Source organism: Petaurus breviceps, unplaced genomic scaffold, assembly GCF_028583685.1.
Source record: "Petaurus breviceps papuanus isolate PSGF00001 unplaced genomic scaffold, PetGlider_PUasm1.0 126, whole genome shotgun sequence".
Taxonomy (NCBI): Eukaryota; Metazoa; Chordata; class Mammalia; order Diprotodontia; family Petauridae; genus Petaurus; species Petaurus breviceps.
In genome coordinates this window covers 65,883,708-65,903,587 of record NW_027185655.1, presented here as the reverse complement: position 1 = coordinate 65,903,587, position 19,880 = coordinate 65,883,708, and the positions used below count along the sequence as shown (strand labels likewise).

The following is a 19,880-nucleotide window of genomic DNA, read 5'->3' as shown; positions in this document are numbered from 1 at the left end:
AGCAAATGAGACAAAAGATAAGTCTCATTAAAAATGCCCTAGAAAAATGATGCTGCATAGTCTTTGTAATAAGAACCAAGTAAGTATTCAGAGAACAGAGACATGAGTTCAAATGCATTCAAATAAATGAGTATAATTTTTTTAAGCTAAATTCTGGCTTTACTCACCCTCCCTTATTTTTTCCCTACTTTAGAAGGGGGAGAGGGACCATTGTGCTGGTACCATTTATTCCACTTAAATAGAGTAATGATGGTTTGTAAATGGTGTAAAGCATGGTGCTTTACAAATATTAGTTCATTTAATCCTCATAACCCTGGGGGAAAGGTTATTGTGCCCATTTTACAGATGAGTAAACTGAGGTAGACAGAATTAAAGTGACTTGTTCAGGGTCACACAGCAAGGAAGTATCTGAGGCCAGATTGGAACTCAGGTCTTCCTGATTTCAGGCCCAGCACTCTATCCATTCTTGTACCACCATGCAGCGGACTAATGTATGTCAGGAACTGAGAGACAAACAAAACGCAGGAGCTGACTTCAAGGAGCTTATTCAAACACGAACAGCAAAGCCCAACTTTTGGTACCCAAAGCTCTCTATGATTCCGTTTACTTTTCCAGACTTACTGCGCATTGCTCCTTCTTATCTGTGGGCTATCCCCAAAGGCCCATGCGCTCATGCCTCATTGCCTTTTCTCAGACTCTCTCCCATACCTCTATTGGTGACCATCAAGCAGCACCATCACCGGGATCATACTCAGCCTTTCTGGCTTGATAGGACACACCAGAACTCATGCTCCATTGGCTTAGCTCTGGAGAACCCAGGCTAGTCTTCCCCCACCAGCAAACGCTGGAGGAAAACTTGACTAGATCTACCGCTCAAACAGCGAGCCTTTATCGAATGCTGACTATGTGACCAGCCCTGTACCAGGTTATCCACATAACTGAGAGGGTGGATAGGGGTGTGCATTCAAACAAATCCACATCAGAAGATCTAAGAAATGCGCTGTCCCCACCCTCCTTGTTCTTTATCTGTGGAAACAAAGACATAGTCTATCAGGGCAGACATGCATGAATAAATTATATATACATATATGTATATGTATACATATATGTTATACATGAAGTAAATAACAAGATAGCCTGGGGTAGGGGAGAAATGAATACCTCAGGGAATCAGGAATGGTCGGAGGTTAGCCTTACACTGACCTCTGAAGGGGAAACATTCTGCCCAAGAGGGATAACCTGTGCACAGAGACAGAAAAGGGATATAGCATGTCCCATGTCAGGAAGAATGAGCAGGTCATTTTGACTGTATCATAGCGTATGTAACATGGATTCATGTGTAATAAGTCTGGAAAGAAAAGATGGAGTATTTTGTGAAGGACTTTTAATGCCAAATGGAAAAATTATTGTTGTTTTTAAATCCAAGAGGCAACAGGAAGCCAGTGAAGCTTTTTCTAAATATCACCTCGTGCTTGGACTATTCCAATAGCTTTTAATGGCTCTGACTGCCTCCAAGTTTCTCCCCAGTCTAATTTATTCTCTGTTCATCCACTAAAGTAATTTTCCTAAAGTGTAGGTTGGATTATGTCAGCCACTTACTCAATAATCTCAAGTGCTTCCCTGTTACCTCCAGGATTAATTACAAAATGGCCTTTTTTTGGCATTCAAAGCCCTTCATAATTTAGCTCTCTCCAATCTTTCCAGTCTTCTTAAACCTTACTCTCCAACATGTAGTCTTTGAACCAGGGACACTGGCCTCCTGTTCCATGAAGAAGACACTTTATTTGCCTGTGGGTTTTTTTCTAGCTATCTGCCATACTCAGCCTCTCCTCTGCTCCAGCTACTGTTCTTCCCCCCTCCCCCCCTTCCTTTTAAGTTCCAACTAAAATCCCGTCTTTTACTGTAAGCTCCAATGTCCTTTAATCCTAGTGCCTTCCCTCTGTTATTTTCTATCTATCATATATATAGCTTGCTTGGTATATACGTGTTTACACATTGTCCCCCCCACCCCCCACCCCATAGATTGTTAAGCTCCTTGAGGGCAGGGACTGTCTTTCACTCCTTTTTTTTATCCCCAGTGCTTAGCACAGTGAATGGCACTGTAGCAGGCACTTAATAGATTTTTGATTGAGTTGAAAAGGAGGGATGACATGGAGAATTAAGGGCTTTAGGAATATTACTCTAGCAACAGTCTAGAAACAGGGGAGGGGAGCTTTGAGGCCACATGTGGCCTTCTAGGTCCTCAAGTGTGTCCCTTTCACTGAATCTAAACTTCAAAGAACCAATCCCCCTATTAAAAGGATTTGTTCTGTAAAACTTGACTCAGTCAAAAGGACAAGTCAAGGACCTAGAGAGTTATAGCCCTAGAGGAGTGAAGGTTCCCCACCCCTGAGAAGAAAAAGAAGGGAGGAAGAAACTTGAAACAGCAAGACCAATTAAGAGGCTGTACTTAGCAGAGTAAAGAAGTAATAAAAACCTGAACATAAGTGGTGGCACTGTGATTGGATAGAAGGGGGCATATAGATCTTACACCATATACACAGACTCTATAAATAGAGTCCTATTTCTCTGAGAGAGGTGAAAATAATTTGCTAGCAGAGCTCAGGTATTTTTGTGGGGAAGAAGATGAAGAAGAAAAAAGGGGAAAATATACATGGTCTCTTCCTGTCACACATGTGTACTATCTCTCTGTGTGTCTGTCTGTCTTTCACATGCATGTGCATGTGCGTGTGTGTGTGTGCGTGTACAGTGCATGGTGGATGGATGGATGAATATGAAGAGTGGCAATGAAGTACTCATTTTTTTTAAATCAAGCTCTGAGCTCCTTCTCACCTTCGGGCCAAGGGAACCTGCTTTCTTTGGGAAATTCAACTCCAATCCTATTTCATTTCAACCCCAGTATCTTCCAGATCTCCCTGTGCTCCCGTGCACACTTCCATGTTTTATGTGATACACATTTCTCCTCTCACTGTACTTTGACATTGGCACAGCGTCCACAGTTGGGGCTGACAATGTTAGGAAACATTGTAGCAACATTAAGCCTTCCATTGTACAGCAATCTTCTGGGTTCTGAGACACATCCTGTAAAAATTCAGGCTTTTTCCCCTTCTTGAGAACCATTTCAGTAGTTCTAAAATTTAAAATGAAAAAAGAAAACAACTCTGCAGCTTAGTTCATACCAAAGATGAATTGCTTGCAAATGTGACTATTTTAAAGAGAATTAAAGTATCTGTATCTATAACATAGTAATAACAACAAAAAAGTTGCAAGCAAGGTAAAAATGGACTTTGGTACAGTAAATTTCTCTCGAAGAGCCTTAAACTATATGAAACTAGAAGTTCAGATTATAAAAATACAAACCTTCTTTAAATAGGTTAGATTAGAGCATGTTTTAATTACATGCCGTATGTTCTCATTTTTCTTCTAATTTGGTATTGGTTTTGATCTATGCTCTAAGAAGTCTCATAACTCAGTGCTCTAAGCAACTAAGACTATAAATAGCAAAGCTAATGACCTGCATTGGTAGATGGAGTATCCTCATCCAGGAGGAGTTCCCAAGAACAATGAAATCGTAGGTCCAGTGTCTAGTCCTATCTAACAAGTCATGGTTTGACAGTACACAGATCATTCATATATGACACACATCTGTAACTATGTTTCCTGTCAATTAAGATATAGTTCATTTCATTTTTTGTAACACTATCCATTACTTAGTAGGTCAATAGTATTCCAATGCTGTTCTTGAAGAAAGTTTTGTGGCAGAAAGGTATGCAGTTTCTTTGTAGTGATTTTTAGTTATCTCTTAGTTCTAGGCTGCAATCAATGTCGAACATATTTTTCACTAACCTTCTCTTTACCCACATTTGTATTAAAATCACTGCATATTAACATTTACCATGGCCTAATTTAGAGGGCCTTCGAGAGTTCTTTCTCTTCTTTCTCACTCTCTGTAAAAGATGTTGGCACATAGGACACAATTATCTCTATGGGAGATTTTGTTTTCAAATGCTCATCATGAGCACTTCAGTACAAGATGAACAAGTGTCTTATGAAATTATGTTACAATTATATTACTTGTTTCCTTGAATCCATGATAAAAACTAAACTCCCTGACTTGCCTCCTCCATAAAAAACTTCTAAGTCATTATTCCATTAATGGGAACTTTCTTTTTTCTTCTAGTTTCACTTACAAGAATATTAATATTAATAATGATTCATGGGAGGGGCTAGGTGGTGCAGTGAATAGAGCACCAGCCCTGGAGTCAGGAGGACCTGAATTCAAATCCAGCCTCAGACAACTTAACGCATGCACACACACACACACACACACACACACACACACAAAACTAACTGTGTGACCTTGGGCAAGTCACTTAACCCCAATTGCCCTGCCTTCCCCCCTCCAAAAAAGCAACAACAAAAAAAAATTCAGTTCCTATAGCATTAGGTTGACTTGTTGGTCACTGGACAAGGTGACCACATTAGAACACAAAGTCATAAGTTACTATTTATATATGGTTTAAAAGTCATTTACTCTAAGCATTATTCTCTCTTCTTTTGCCCCTCTAACACACTGACCACAGAACAGAAGACAAATACAAGACGATTCAGACTATTTAAAATAGTAATATATACTCTCATTTTACCTCTTCCATAACTAATTAGGCAGCTTTATATTTATATGATATAACTGCAAGACAAATTTCCAATAAGATAAAGCTCTGGTCATCTATATGGATTGCCCTGCTGGCATAATTTCTATATCCCTCAGGGGATATAGTCTATTGCTCAATGCAAGTATCTAGATAGTGAGTGGTCTGAGAGATTTCATTTAGTAGGTTAAAATATAAGATGTGTATTATATTTGTATACTATTAATATATATCAAAGAGAGGAGCATAGTCCATAAGTTATACCTAACTAAAAATCAGCTGGTTTAATTGTGCAAGAATTCAAGCACAAGCTACTTCCAAAATAAATAACATGAGATCTTTAATTTTCTCCCTTCTCTTCTTTTCCCCTTCCCTTCTTTCAAGACTGGTTCTCCCCATTTTGTCCAGACTGGAAGTCAGAGGCTAATCACAGGCCTGATGCCACCATTGACTAGTGTAGGAGCTTTGACTCGCTCCATTACCAAGCTGAGATAACCTTAATTTCAAGGCAACTCTGATGATGCCAAACTTAACTAACACCAGATTGGCATAGACCACTGCAGCTCAGAATTCTCTAGCTCAAAAGATCTTCCAGGTTTAGCCTCCCAGCTAGTGAAGATTACAAACTTAGCTCACCATACCTGGTCTCAGATGTTTTTAAATGTCTATGGTCCTGGATTCCATGTCTCTTCTATTTAAGTCAAAAAGAGAATTCCAGCAATACAACATCAGAATACCTAGCACTCTAAAAGAATGTCACTTGAAAATTAATCAGCAGATTATAGAAATTCAATAATGTAATTCATTTTAATGTCTGACATAATATTTAAGATATGCAGCACATTAATTAGCAGTTCTAGAAATCCAAGTGTGAAAGTGAAGAGTTTCTACCAAATGTGAGAAAGTCTTACTGCTTCTCGCAGAATCCAACATGGAAAACTATAATAAGAAAGGTACAACATATGTTGGTTTGGGGACAGAGGGAGACCACCTTGTTTCATAGCCAAAAAATGAAGTCTCTTTCATTTCAAAGAACTACCAAACCTCAAAGTTGAAATGGATTTCAAAGCCTTCAAATCCATCTCATACTTGAAAACAAATGCCCCTTACAATACATTTGACAAATACTGGTCCAGGTTTTATTTACTTAAAGACCTTCATTGAGGAATAATTCACTACCCCATTTAAGATAAACCATTCCAATTTTGGACATCTCTAATTTTAATAAATTTTTTCCCTCTTATATCAGATCAAAGTTTACCTCTCTGAAGTTTCTAATCATTTTCCTTTTCAGGTCCTCTGGGGCCAAGCCTAAAAATTCTAATTCCTTTTCTGGAATTTTTGACTAGCCTTAGTCTTCATATACTTGAAGACAACTCTCATATTTTTTCCCCTCTCTCCCCTCCCAATCTTCTATAAACTTTCCTATTTCCTTCAACTAAGCCTCATATAGCATGATACGCAAGGCCCTTCATCTTTGCTGTCCAGTATATCAATATATGGTACCCAGAAATAACTATGACACACCAAATGTGGTCTGACCAAGGTAGAGTATAACAGCAACATATGCTAGCATTCATACAGCACTTAAAGGTTTACAAAGTGCTTTACCTATGTTATCTCATTTGTTCCTCCTATCCAACCTAAAACAACCTCTCTATCACTTGCCTAGTCCTGGATACTCTATCTCCCTTAATAGAGTCTAAGCTTGAATTTGGCTGCCATATCACATATTTCACTTACATTGATCTTGCAACCAGTCCACTAAAACCCTCAGATTTTTTTCAGATGAACTGCTGCTATCTATGGATCAGGAACTGTCCTCTGCTCCATTATCCTCCATATCATCATATTTGATAATTGATCCCTTACAGCTCTTTAAATGGGGGAAAATGGTAAAAACAACCCATTATGCCCTTTTGTAGCCCCCACCAATACAGGAATTTTCCCCAAAGATGTTATGGGACTGAGAGGTTAGATTTTCATTGTAAAATGAGGCAGGTTCCTTTTCATTCAATACTATTTGGTCCCCAAAACACCATGTCCTCCCCACTGTGGTTGACTTACTAGCAGTCACTTAATAGGGGTCAGACACTTCTCATTCTATATTGACTCCTTATAGTGGCAGGGCTTCCAGTGTAGATAGTAGTTACCTTACTCTTGAAGATGGGAATAAACCTTGGGTTTTAATAGATAGAGGACAAGAAGTATGTGACAGTAATTTGACCAGTACTTAGGGCTCTCCAACCGAGACACTTGCCTTCTCTGCAATCCAGTATCCTTAACTTGTACAATGTGGAATATGTCCTAGAAAATATCTAAGATCTAAGCAGGGCTGATACAGTGTTGAATATTGATCTCATCGACTCTACTGACCCCAAGTTGGTGACAAGGATATATATCTGAGCTATACATAGGACAGGAGCTATACATATCCTTCATGGCCCCCATGTTGAACATAGGAGGGGGGCCTTCTCATGTTCTCCTTTTGTCTTCTTCTTTCCCCAAGGTTGAGCAGAGATGTAAACACATGGTCTTGCTCTCATGCTCTCCCCTCTTCCTTTACTCTACTTTTTTTTCCCTTCTCTTTCCCTCCCAGAAGCTGGAAAGTCCACATGTCCAAGCAAGATCTGGTGGCATTTATTGTTAAAACAATCTCATTCTATTTCCAGCAATAATTTTAGGTATTATATTTTTAGATTACTCTAAAAGATTCTATTTTGAATCTACAGGAACCATTTTAAATAGTCAGGGTATACTAAAAGTCTTAATGCTTTAAGTTTGAATAGCATAAAGTTAAGACTTTTGAGACACCCTCTTTTTGAATGTTCATCACTGAATAAATGTAATGGGAATGTAAATTCAAAGATCTTCCCTGACCCTAGGCTAAAGTGCACCTGGAGCCTGGGGTGGGAGGCTTGTTTTACAGTAGATACTTCTTGATTGGCCAGTGAGTCAATAACGTTGCTACATTCTCTGAGGCAGGAGAAGGCTATATAAACCCTGATTTGAGGCTTTGTTTTGGGGCTCACTTTGAGAAATGTTCTGTGATTTGATCAGATGAAACTCTGGGAAGCCATTGTTGAGAGTCCCCTGGCTTTGAAAATCCCAGATGTTGATTTGGTATGGATGTAATGGTTGGACAGTTTGGAAACTGTCTACTTGATCTGTTTCTGTGTCTTGATAATTCTGTCTGTATATTCTGAAGTTTGGGGTGCTGACCTTTTTCCCCTGAACTAGGTAAATGATACATATTTGACTGATTAAAGTAAGCTTGTTAACCCATTTTGAGTTGCTTTCCTTTATCAAAGCAGATCTAAGATCTAAGAACCTGTGTTGGCAGACACCCTGAGGACTCTGCGGTGCTTGCTGCTACACTAAGCAAGTCTCCTAATACTTTGTTTAGTTCATCTTATAGTAGATCAGTAGGTTCATATCAGATTCATGATCTGATAATTTCTCTGTGCTGATAGTTTACTTTACCCTTTCTTAAGGAAAATTATGTAATTACTTCTTTAGGCTAAGCTTACCAGCAATTTTCATCCAAGCCCTGAGTGTCCAAGGAGTTCTGGACAAAAATATATTTGTGGCAAAAAGAGACTTGTAAACCATTCTCCCATCTTGTACTTGAAAATTGTATTTCTGAACCCAAGTGTAGAACTCTACATTTGTCTGTTTTAAATCTCATTTAAATAACTTCAACACAATGTTATAGAGTCAAGATCTTTCCAGATCCTATGTTTTATCACGTGCAAGCTATTCCTCCCAGCTCTGTGTCCATATTGAACATTCTAAGGATGAGAAAAAGAATGGACACTATAAATAAGTAAATGCAATTCCTTTTTTGATTTCAATATCAAAGCATGTACTAAAAACAATCCAATTTTTTTAAATTTTTTAATTCTTTAATTTATTAATTTGTTTGTTTCCTTTTAGTTTACAGGATTCAATTCCACAATTCCTTGAATTTCACATTTTGTCCCCCTCCCTCCCCTCCCCCCCCATGGCGTCTTATAATCAAGTATAGGATCTGTAGATAATTTCACATTATACAATGGTCAGGTTATAAGGATGGATTGTACCAGCTGGGATGAAAAATGGTATAGAGGACATAAAATCAAAAAAGAGAACAAAAAAGATCAGGTATTTTGCTTCCACCTGGATATAAATTTAGTTCGTTCTAGTTCTTTCTCTGGATGCACGTTTTTCTCTCCATCATGCGTCTTTTGGGATTGACTTATATCCCTGCATTGTTGATACCAGTCTATCAAAGTTGGTCATCACACATACGTTGTGTCTGTAATTGTGTACAAATTCCTCGTGGTTCTACTCTTCTCACTCAGCATCAGTTCTTTTAAGCCTCTCCAGGTAAATATGAAGACCGCCTGCTCCCCGTTTCTTATAGCGCAATAAAATTCCATAACATGCATATACCACAACTTGTTCAGCCATTCCCCAATTGATGGACACCCCCTTAATTTCCAATTCTTTGCCACAACAAAAAGAGCTGCTATAAACATTTTTGTACATATGGGTCTTTCTCCCATTTGTATGATCTCTTTGGGAAATAACCCTAGGAGTGGTATTGCTGGATCAAAGGGTATGAAAGTATTTATAGCCCTTTGGGCATAGTTCCAGATTGCTCTCCAGAAAGGCTGGATCAGTTCACAGCTCCACCAACAATGCATTAGTGTTCCAGTTTGCCCACATCCTCTCCAGCATTTGTCATTTTCCTGTTTTGTCATCTTAGCCAATCTGACTGGTGAGATGTGGTACCTCAGAGTTGTTTTGATTTGCATTTCTCTAATCAATAGTGAATTAGAGCATTTCTTCATGTGCTTAAAGATAGCTTTAATTTCTTTCTCTGAAAACTGCCTGTTCATATCCTTTGACCATTTATCAATTGGGGAATGACTTGTATTCTTATAAATTTGACTCAGTTCTCTGTATATTTTAGAGATGAGTCCTTTGTCAGAGACAAAGATTCTTTCCCAATTTCCCACCTCCCTCTTAATCTTGGTTACATTGGTTTTATTTGTACAGAAACTTTTCAATTTCATGTAGTCAAAATTATCCATTTTACATTTTATAATGTTCTCTAATTCCTGTTTCATCATAAAGTCATTCCCTCTCCACAAGTCTGATAGGTAAACTATTCCTTGTTTTAGCAGACTGCTTACAGTATCAACCTTTATACCTAGATCATGCACCCATTTAGACTTGATTTTGGTATATGGTGTTAGATAATGGTCTATGCCCCATTTCTGCCATACCATATTCCAGTTTTCCCAGCAGTTTTTGTCAAATAGTGAGTTCTTATCCGCAAAACCAGGGTCTGGGGGTTTATCAAACAATACATTACTGTAGTCATTGACTTCTGAATCTCGTGTGCCTAATCTATTCCATTGATCCACTCCTCTATTCCTAAGCCAGTACCAAGTAGTTTTGATGACTGCTGCTTTATAATACAGATTGAAATCTGGTAAAGCTAGTCCACCTTCCCTAGCATTTTTTTTTTCATTAATTCCCTTGATATTCTGGACCGTTTATTCTTCCAGATGAATTTTGTTACTATTTTTCTAACTCTATAAAATAGTTTTTTGGTAAATTAATTGGTATGGCACTAAATATATAATTTAGTTTAGGTAAAATTGTCATTTTTATTATATTAGCTCGACCCAGCCATGAGCAATTGATATTTTTCCAATTAGTTAGATCTGACTTTATTTGTGTGAAAAGTGTTTTGTAGTTATGATCATACAGGTCCTGGGTTTGTTTTGGCAGGTAGATTCCCAAATATTTTATAATGTCTACAGTAACTTTAAATGGGATTTCTCTTTCTACTTCTTGCTGTTGAATTTCATTGGAAATATATAGGAATGCCGAGGATTTATGTGGGTTTATTTTATATCCTGCAACTTTGCCAAACTTACTTATTGTCTCAAGCAGTTTTTTACTTGATTCTCTAGGATTCTCTAAGTATATCATCATATCATCTGCAAAGAGTGATAGCTTGGTCTCTTCTTTGCCTAACTTGATTCCTTTGATTTCTTTTTCTTCTCTAATTGCTACTGCTAACATTTCTAGTACCAGATAAAACAATCCAATTTTAAGAATTGTAATAGGCATGGTGAGAATTTAAATCTATTTTTTATCCTTTTAACATTATATTTCTATATTTCATAGGCTCATGCTTGGATCTAAGGCCAAATATGTCTTTCTTAAAATAACTACGATGATGAAACTGATTTAAATGATTTTCTAGATTTTTGTAAATAATAATGTAGAATTAAACAATGTTCCATTTACTGTAGCTATACAATAGGATAAAAAAGGAGTCACCACTCTAATAGTTTGTTAGCTGAAGCTGAAAAAGCTTTCAATTAAATAAATAATTTTTGAACAGGGGAGAAATAGGTTAACAATAGAACACATATTGATATAATGACATTAACTTTATTGGAAGAAGAGTCAGTCAATTTAAATTCAACTTTATTTGTAAAATAATGCTGGAATTTTAACCTTAGATTGGCTATGGACATGATAATTAAACAAAAGTTAAAGAAAGCATTCTGTCAAGCCAAGATGACGGCATAGAAGCAGGAAATTCCATGAGCTCCCCCAAAACTACCTCAAATACTTATAAAATATGACTCTAAACAAATTTTAGAGCTACAGAACCCACAAAGTGACAGAGAGAAACAAATCTGCCACTGAAGGCAACCTGGCAGGCCTAAAGGAAGGGTCCATCGCAGCATGCTTTGAGCCCAGCCCAGTTCCCCATGAGACACAGGGTTTTGGCCTTAGGGGGGCCCCAACTAGTTGCTCCGAGAGCAGACTTCAGGAGAGTGAATCACCAGCAGCTGTGGAAGTTTTGAGACTCCTCAACCCATAATCTCCAAACAGCAAGTAAAAGGTCAGTCAGAAACTCTGTTGGAAAGGAAAGGCATGATCTGGGCCCTGCCCCGGGGGCAAGAGGTGGCAGTGTCTGAGTTGCAGTGACTGCAGCTGCTTCCCCATGAGGCTGCCCCCAGAGTTCCTGGCCTGCAGATCGTAAGGAGACCAACAGACCATTCAGAGGGTAATCACTCTTGTTTTAACCTGCTGGGATCTGGATCGCTGTCTTGGGAGGAGGTCCTGGGGTATATGGCCAGTGGGCCAGATCTTGTAGGGGCTGCAGGGAGGGCACCCTCCGAATATCTCCAACAACTGCAAAAACCCTAGCAATTTAGGACAAAACTCTCCTCTCTGGAAGCAGAGTTCTACTGCGGCAAAGAACTCAAAAGTCAAGTAATTAACTAGCAATGTGAGCAAGCAGAAGAAGCAAAGCAAGCAGAGTAATCAAATTTTAGATTCCCGTTTTGGGCCAAAATGATCACAGCATGGAATGGGAGGAAGACAACGAAGTCAGAACTCCTACATCAAAAGCTTCCAAGAAAAATACAAACTGGTTACAGGCCATGGAGGAGCTCAAGAATGATTTTGAAAATCAAGTAAGAGAAATGGAGGAAAAAATGGGAAGAGAAATGAAAATGATGCAAGAAAATCATGAAAAGAGAGTCAACAACCTGACTGAAGAAAATAACACCTTAAAAAAAAGACTAACTCAAATGGCAAAAGAGGCCCAAAAAGCAAAAAAGGAGAAGAATAATGTAAAAAGCTGAATTTGTCAGGTGGAAAAGGAATTTCAAAAGTTCACTGAAGAGAATAATTCCTTCAGAATTAGATTGGAGCAAATGGAAGCTAATGACTTTACTAGAAAGCAATATACTATAAAACAGATCAAAACAAATGAAAAAATAGAAGACAATCTGAAATATCTCATTGGAAAAATCACTGACCTGGAAAATAGATCCAGGAGAGATAATTTTAAAATTACTGGACTGCTTTCAAGTAGTGAGTAGACCAAAAAAAAGAACCTAAAAATCATCATTCAAGAAATTCTCAAGGAAAATTGCCCTGATATTTTAGAACCAGAAGGCAAAATAGAAATTGAAAGAATCCACCAATCACTTCTTGAAAAAGATTCCAAAAAGAAAACTCCTAGGAATATCATAATCAAATTCCAGAGTTCCCAGGTCAAAGAGAAAATATTACAAGCAGCCAGGAAAGAACAATTTTACTATTGTGGAAACAAAATCAGGATAACACAAGATCTAGCAGCTTCTACCTTAAGGGATTGAAGGGCTTGGAATATGATATTCTGGAGGTCAAAGGACCTAGGATTAAAACCAAGAATCACCTACCCAACAAAACTGAGTATAATGTTTCAGGGTAAAATATAGTCATTCAATGAAATAGAGGATTTTCAAGCTTTCTTGATGAAAAAACCAGAGTTGAACAGAAAATTTGACATTCAAATACAAAAAGCAAGAGAAGTATGAGAAGGTAAACAGAAAAAGAAATCATAAGGAACTTATTAAAGTTGAACTATTTAAATTCCTTCATGGTAAAATGATAATTGTAACTCATGAGACTTTTCTCAGTATGAGGATAGTTGAAGGAAATATATGTGTGTGTGTGTGTGTATATATATATATATATATATGTTTATATAGGAGGGTACATGTGCATATAAATACATATGTGTGTATATATGTGTACATGTATACATAGACAGAAGCCACAGGGTGAGTTGAATACAAAGGGATAATATCTAAAAAATAAAATTAAGAGGTGAGAGAAGAATATAATGAGAAAAAGAAAAGGGAGAGATAGAATAGGGTAAATTATCTCATATAAAAGAGGCAAGAGAAAACTGTTACAATGGAGGGGAAGAACAGGAAGTCAAAAGGGAATGGGTCAACTTAGGGAAGGAATAACATACACACTAAACTGGGTATCTTACCCTACAGGAAAGTAGGGGGGAAGGGGATAAGAGGGGGAATGATAGAAGGGAGGGCAGACTGGGGGGAAGGGCAGTTAGAAGCACACATTTTGAAAAGGGACCCGGTCAAAGAAGAAAATAGAGTGGGGGGGGCATAATGGAGGGTAATATAGTTAGTCTTTCACAATATATCTACTATGGAAATTTTTTGTGTAACTACAAATGTGGAACCTACTTTGAATTGCTTATCTTCCCAGTAGGGGTGGGTGACAAGGGAAATCATCTGGAAATCAAAGTTTTAAAATCAAATGTCAAAAAATTATTATTGTTATTATTACTATTTTTACATGCAAGTGGGAAATAAGATATACAGGCGCTGGGGTATAGAAATCCATCTTCCCTACTAGAAAGACAGAGGGGGGATGGAAGAGGATATAAAAGATAGTAGATTGGGGGAAGGGGTATTCAGTAGGATCAATATTTTGGGGGTGGTGGCTAGGGAAAAGATGGGGAGAAAATTTGTAACTAAAAACCTTGTGGAAATGAATGCTGAAAACTAAAAATGAACCAAAAAAAGAAAGCATTCTGTGAGAATCAATTGGCTAAATGGAATTTATAATTAAGAGCACTGTCTATATTATTATTATTATTATTACATTCAAATTGTAGGCTAGAATTCTTTATTTCAATAAAAGTTTTAACAAAGTTAAAAATAACTATGATGATACTTCTAGTCTGATAAATTGGAAGTCCAAAAGTAATTTCTATTTTTACCAGATCTGCATGGTTTTATTTGATTAGTAAAAGTGCCACTTACTACTGTAAAATGTTAAACTTGCATAGACCAGGTTAAGCTGGTATATACATAAATCTGCATTCATTTAGGTTCCTTCTTATTTTCATTATGAAATCTGGTAAACAAAGTGAATGTGGAAGTACCAAAGAGCCATAAGAAAGGATGGGAGCTACAAGGGAAGATTTCATTGTATTAGATAAAGCCCACCATGGGAACCTATCAAGACAACTTTGGGTCCTAAATCTATCATTTCTTCTCACCATGTGTCCATCAGAAGGGGTAGAAGGTTAGATGAGGAAAGCAGAATATAAATCTGTCATAAATCTGTAAATGAGTTACTCTGATTCAATGGAGTCAATTCAATTCAAATATAGTCAATCTACTTATTCAAAATATAAACATAGCATAGCAAAGTAGAAGGAGTACTGGTTTTAGAGTCAGGAGAAACATAGATTCAAATCTGACCTTTGATCATTAGTAAATCTGTGACCATGGGCAAGTCATTTAACCCCTTGAAGTCTCAAATTCCTTGGTAAAGAAAATGGAGGTAATATGAGTATCTTCCTTATAGGGGAACCGCAAGGATCCAGGGAATTAATTTTTGTGACATGCTTTTCTGACCTCAAAGCACTATTTAAATGCCAGATATTGTTGTTGTTATTGTTCTTGTTGTAGCATCATCATACTTCAAGAGATAGTAGAGGATAGAGGGCCTGGTGTGTTGGGGATCATGGGGTCATGAAGAGTTAGACATGACTGAACAGCAAAGAGACCACTGAAAACATGATTCTTCCTTAAAAAAAGAAAAATCTTTACCTTTCTCTATTTTATATTTCCATATAAGTTACAAGTCCTTTAACTTTAAGTAAAACTTTGTATTATTAATGTGAAATTTCAGTGCTTTGGGGGAATTTCAACACAATACCAAGGAGATGCAGAGAAAAACTACAGTGAGTATACTCTTCTCAATAAATGTCTACTCACATAAATTTCAGAAAGGTCTAATCATATGCTAAAATTGATATTATTCAAGTACATATAGCAACGTTTTGTTCTTAATTTTAAAAAGTATGGAATTTTGTTTGAACTCAGCAACTTCAATGAAAATAAAGTCTAGAAAGAATAGCTTTCTGTAAATGCCTTCGGCCACCCTTTCATGTGGCAGCAGGGTAATAAAAAGTCCATCCAGTTTAATTTATTTTTATCCAATGGAAAACTGAAAGCATTATTTATGCTTTTAGGCATGGTGGCACATCTTATAATCATTAAACTCTACCATGCCACATACATTAGTAGACCATAAAAGATAAACCTTTTTTGACATCACTTCCTAAAGCAACCTAATTATTCTTATTAACCTACTCAAGAAAAGGTATGAGGCCTTAATCAGTCAATCAGCCAAACAATAAGAATTTATTGATTGTTTTCTCTGTGCCAAATACTGTGTGATATCCATGCCCTCCCCGCTTCTCCAGTTAAAAAAAAAAAAGGCATCGTTCCCTCAAGGCACTTGTAACTTGGTTGTAAAGATATTTAATTCAACTAGACATTTATTAAACTCCTAATATATGCCAGTTCTGCCCTCAAGGAACTTATATTCTATTGGAAGGAAGCAATTAAGAGTACAGGAGAGTCCATAATTAAGTGTTAAAGTGTGTGGTATAGAAAGGCTATAAGAGCCTGTCCCTAGACCTGGACTGCCTCTTACTGTCTCTTAAAGCAAACATGATACTCCTATTTTCCAACTAGCTGCAGGAATCCTTAACATATTAACTAAATTAACTAATCCTGATTTCCAGACCTTTGGCTCACTCTTGATCATGTACCTCATTCTGTCTAGGCTTCCTGGTCCCCAAATCTTTATGCTCTGACCAAGGCTCCCAGCCAATACCTTTTGAATGCTTGTCTCTGACCCTAGGAAACCATAAACACCTTACTTACCTGGACCTCTTTCCAGTCCTTTCCTAGACCTAGACATTTCTTAACTAACTTCAGTCAACAAGCATTTATGAACCACTTACTATGTTCCAGACACTGTGCTAAAGTGTTGGAGATGAGAATAAACAGGCAAAAATAATCTGCCTCAACAGACCTTCTATTCTAATGAAAGAGACCACAGAAATAAGTAGGTCCCTGATATATACACTGAGCAGAAGAAAGATAATCCCAGGCACTAGCAACTGGGAGGGACTGGAAAAGGTCTCCTGCATGAGGTGGGATTTGAGCTGAGTCTTAAAGGAAGCCAGAGGAGCCAGGAGGCTAAGGAGAGGAGAGAGAACATTCCAGGTATGGGGGAAGCCAAGTACAAAGAAGCAGATAATAAATAAAGATAGTGTCATGTTTGAGGAACAGCTTCTGGGGAAATTGGATTTTAGGGGGAAGAGGGGAGCAGAGTGTAAGAATAAGGGAAAATGGAGGATGGAAATTGACCCTCATATCTTATATTTATAGCATTATTTTGAAATTATGAGCTCACCAAATATTAACAAACATGAATCTTCGACATACAAGAACAAAAAAAAGCTGTTAAGCCAAATTTTAGTTAATATAATTTTTAAATGAATATTAATTTGAACATAGTAGCAACAAACCATTCATACTTTCCAGTCTCCCTTCATGAATTAGTTTTACTTTGCTTTGGATGTTAAAAAAAAAACACTTCATTGCTCTTTGATTTTTTGCCTTCATTTTTTTTAATAGGTACATTTTTGACATTACTATCACTACACTATCCATCAACTCCTCCCCATCCCCCAAATAGAAACCCTCCCCTGAGACAAGTTTAGTCAACACAAATGGCAATGTCTGGAAATATGTCTCATTGTGTGCCTCCAATCTATTACTTTTGCCAAGAGGTGGGAGATGCTGTGTTCTCAGTCTTCTGAAGTCCTAGTTCACCACTGGATTATTGTAGTCTTTCAAAGTTGTTTTCTTTTACATTATGGTAGTTATTGGGTGAATTATTCCTCTGCTTTTACTCAATTCTGCATCAGTTTACACAGGTTCTTTACTGCCTCTGTTCTTAGTGTGACAAGGGCAACAAGATTTACATGAAGTATGGCCAAAAAAGGAGGTGAGTTTTGAAACCAGCCATGAAGTATGAGTAGTATGGGACTGACAAAAAATGGGAAATACATTTCAAATTGTATTGATGTGAGAATGTACATGGCTGGAGGTACTGCAGAATTAACATGAACTGTTTAGAATGAAGGAGTCATGTTAGGAAGTGATGAGCAAAATTCTTAATAAAGCTGTAGCACCAAAGCCCCAGAGATACTACCCCCAGGCCAACTGCTCTTGCAATTTGGGTTCAAGAGTAGGGTTCAGGATTCATAGGTGGAGCCATAGTGCACAGAGAACTGGATCTGGCATCAAGAAGACCACAGCTCAACTCCAACCTCAGTTACTGGCTGTGTGACCCTAGGCAGTCCCTTAACCTCTATCTGTCTTAGTTTCCTTAACTGTAAAATAAGGATGATAATAGTACCTCCTCACAGCATTGTTCAAGAGAGATAATATATGCAAAACGGCCTAAACTAGATCTAAGAACATTTTCACAAATCAAAAAAGAATTTCAAAAATGTAAACCCCTTTTATACACCCTTTGAGATCTTACTAAGTCATTAGGGGTAGCTGGGTAGCACAGTGAATAGAGCACAGGTTCTGGACTCAGGAAGACCCGAGATCAAATTTGCCTTAGACACATAATACGAGGCATCATTTGTCTCTGTCAATACATGTCTTTAACCATTTTAAAATTTCACCGACCAAGAAGGAGAGATTTAATTAATTAATTAATTAATTAATTTTGCTTTTTGGAGGGCAATTGGGGTTAAGTGACTTGCCCAAGGTCAGATGACTATTTGTGTGTGTGTGTGTGTGTGTGTGTGTGTGTGTGTGTGTGTTAAGTGTCTGAGGCTGGATTTGAACTCAGGTACTCCTGACTCCAGTGCCGGTGCTCTATTCACTGCACCACCTAGCCGCCCCTATTTATTAAATTTTCTAGTCAATTCTCTATCCCCAACTCTTCCAAAAGGAAATTTAAAGGACTCAGGAAAGCCTTCCCTGCCTGACAATATTTCACTATGTGAAACTCTAACATGGATATGTTCATTTTAAATTTGGCAATGCAAATGCCTTTGAATCAGTAAAAGACAATTAGTTATTCACATTTTAAAAGATTTTATTATCATTAATCCCACTTCTGACACATAATGGCTATAGAAAAGTCCTGGACAAGTCACTTAATATCCTCTAAGGCTATATGTTGCAAAAAAGGTGCCAAACTGCATTAGTGGACAGAATTTCCTCTTCCAGGAATTCTCTGTACCATAGGTCCAGCTCCTATGCTCTTTCCTTCTAGAAATTAGCTAAAATCCCTCACTGGTATTAAAAGGATGGGAATTTGATAAAGCAGGTAAAATTTTGGAGCAGGAAGTAGTTAAGTGGATGGCAATCCTTGACAAAACTCTTGGTTATCCTGGACAATTAAATAGCAGCATGTAGCCACTGATATCCTGGAATCTGAAGACACAGAGGAAGGGCCAGAGATGAAGACAGGTCAATGAGAAGTTGTCAGAGACAAATTTCACTTACTTCAAAATTTTACCTTGAGACTGTCCTGCCCCTTCCACTCTTTCACAAGGTTGAGTACAACTGTCATTTAAATCTTTGGAGGCTGAATACATACATTTCTCTCTTTTTTCTTCTCTTCTCCTGTCAATAGGCTTCAATGGCCTGGATTTGTGACAAATACCTGGCATGTATTATTTTTTTCAAGTCAATAGGGGTTAAGTGACTTGCTCAGGATTACATAACTAGTAAGTGTGAAATGTCTGAGGCCACATTTGAACTCAGGTCCTCCTGACTCCAGGGCCAGAGCTCTATCCACAGTACCACCTAGCTACCCCAACAAGATGTATATTCCCTCAAGACGAACCCCTCGCATATATTTGAAGGCTGCATTGATAAGAATATGATGCCAAGAACAAAGGAGGTTCTAATTCAGTTTAACTGTTCCCTGGTCAGTTTGGAATACTGTTTTCCATAATGAATGGAAATTTCTGAAGGGAAGTTGGTCAGCTGTAACTCACCTAAAGGAAAGAATACAGTATGGTGACCAATCTTCAACCCTTCAAATATAAGGATTGTTGAAAGGAACAGAGACCTTCTCGCCTGGAAAAGAAAAGGCATAGAGAAGACATGATTTTTTGTTTATTTTAGTGCTTAAGTAGAGAGAATTTTGAGTAGAAAATTCCCAGTTAAGAAGTTTACTCTATCAATACAGATTATTGCTTTGGAAAGGCAAAATTTATTTATCTTAATAACACATTTTGAAATGGTTATAGTCAAGAGACAGAAAAAAACAAATGCTTCAATTCAGTTGACTGGTAGTTCAAACATTAAAATCAAATCAGAGGGATCAATTGGATCATGGTACTTAATCTCCATCCCAGGCAGAGTGGAAAAAATACTATATTGAGGGGTGGGAGGTGAAAAGGGATCTGGAGACCAGAACTCAAGTAGTAAGGTGGTACAGACCTGAGAGAGTGTGTGAGGAGCACTGACTTTGGAAATGGAAAAAAAAAAACTGACACTTCCTTTC

The 19,880-nt window shown here is 37.5% G+C and overlaps 1 protein-coding gene across 1 annotated transcript in view; it reads right to left on the bottom strand.

Annotated features, from left to right (window-relative positions):
• The window catches only part of GPM6A (glycoprotein M6A), a 523,488-nt gene that overhangs the window by 415,759 nt on the left and 87,849 nt on the right, over positions 1-19,880 (bottom strand). The window lies entirely within an intron of this gene.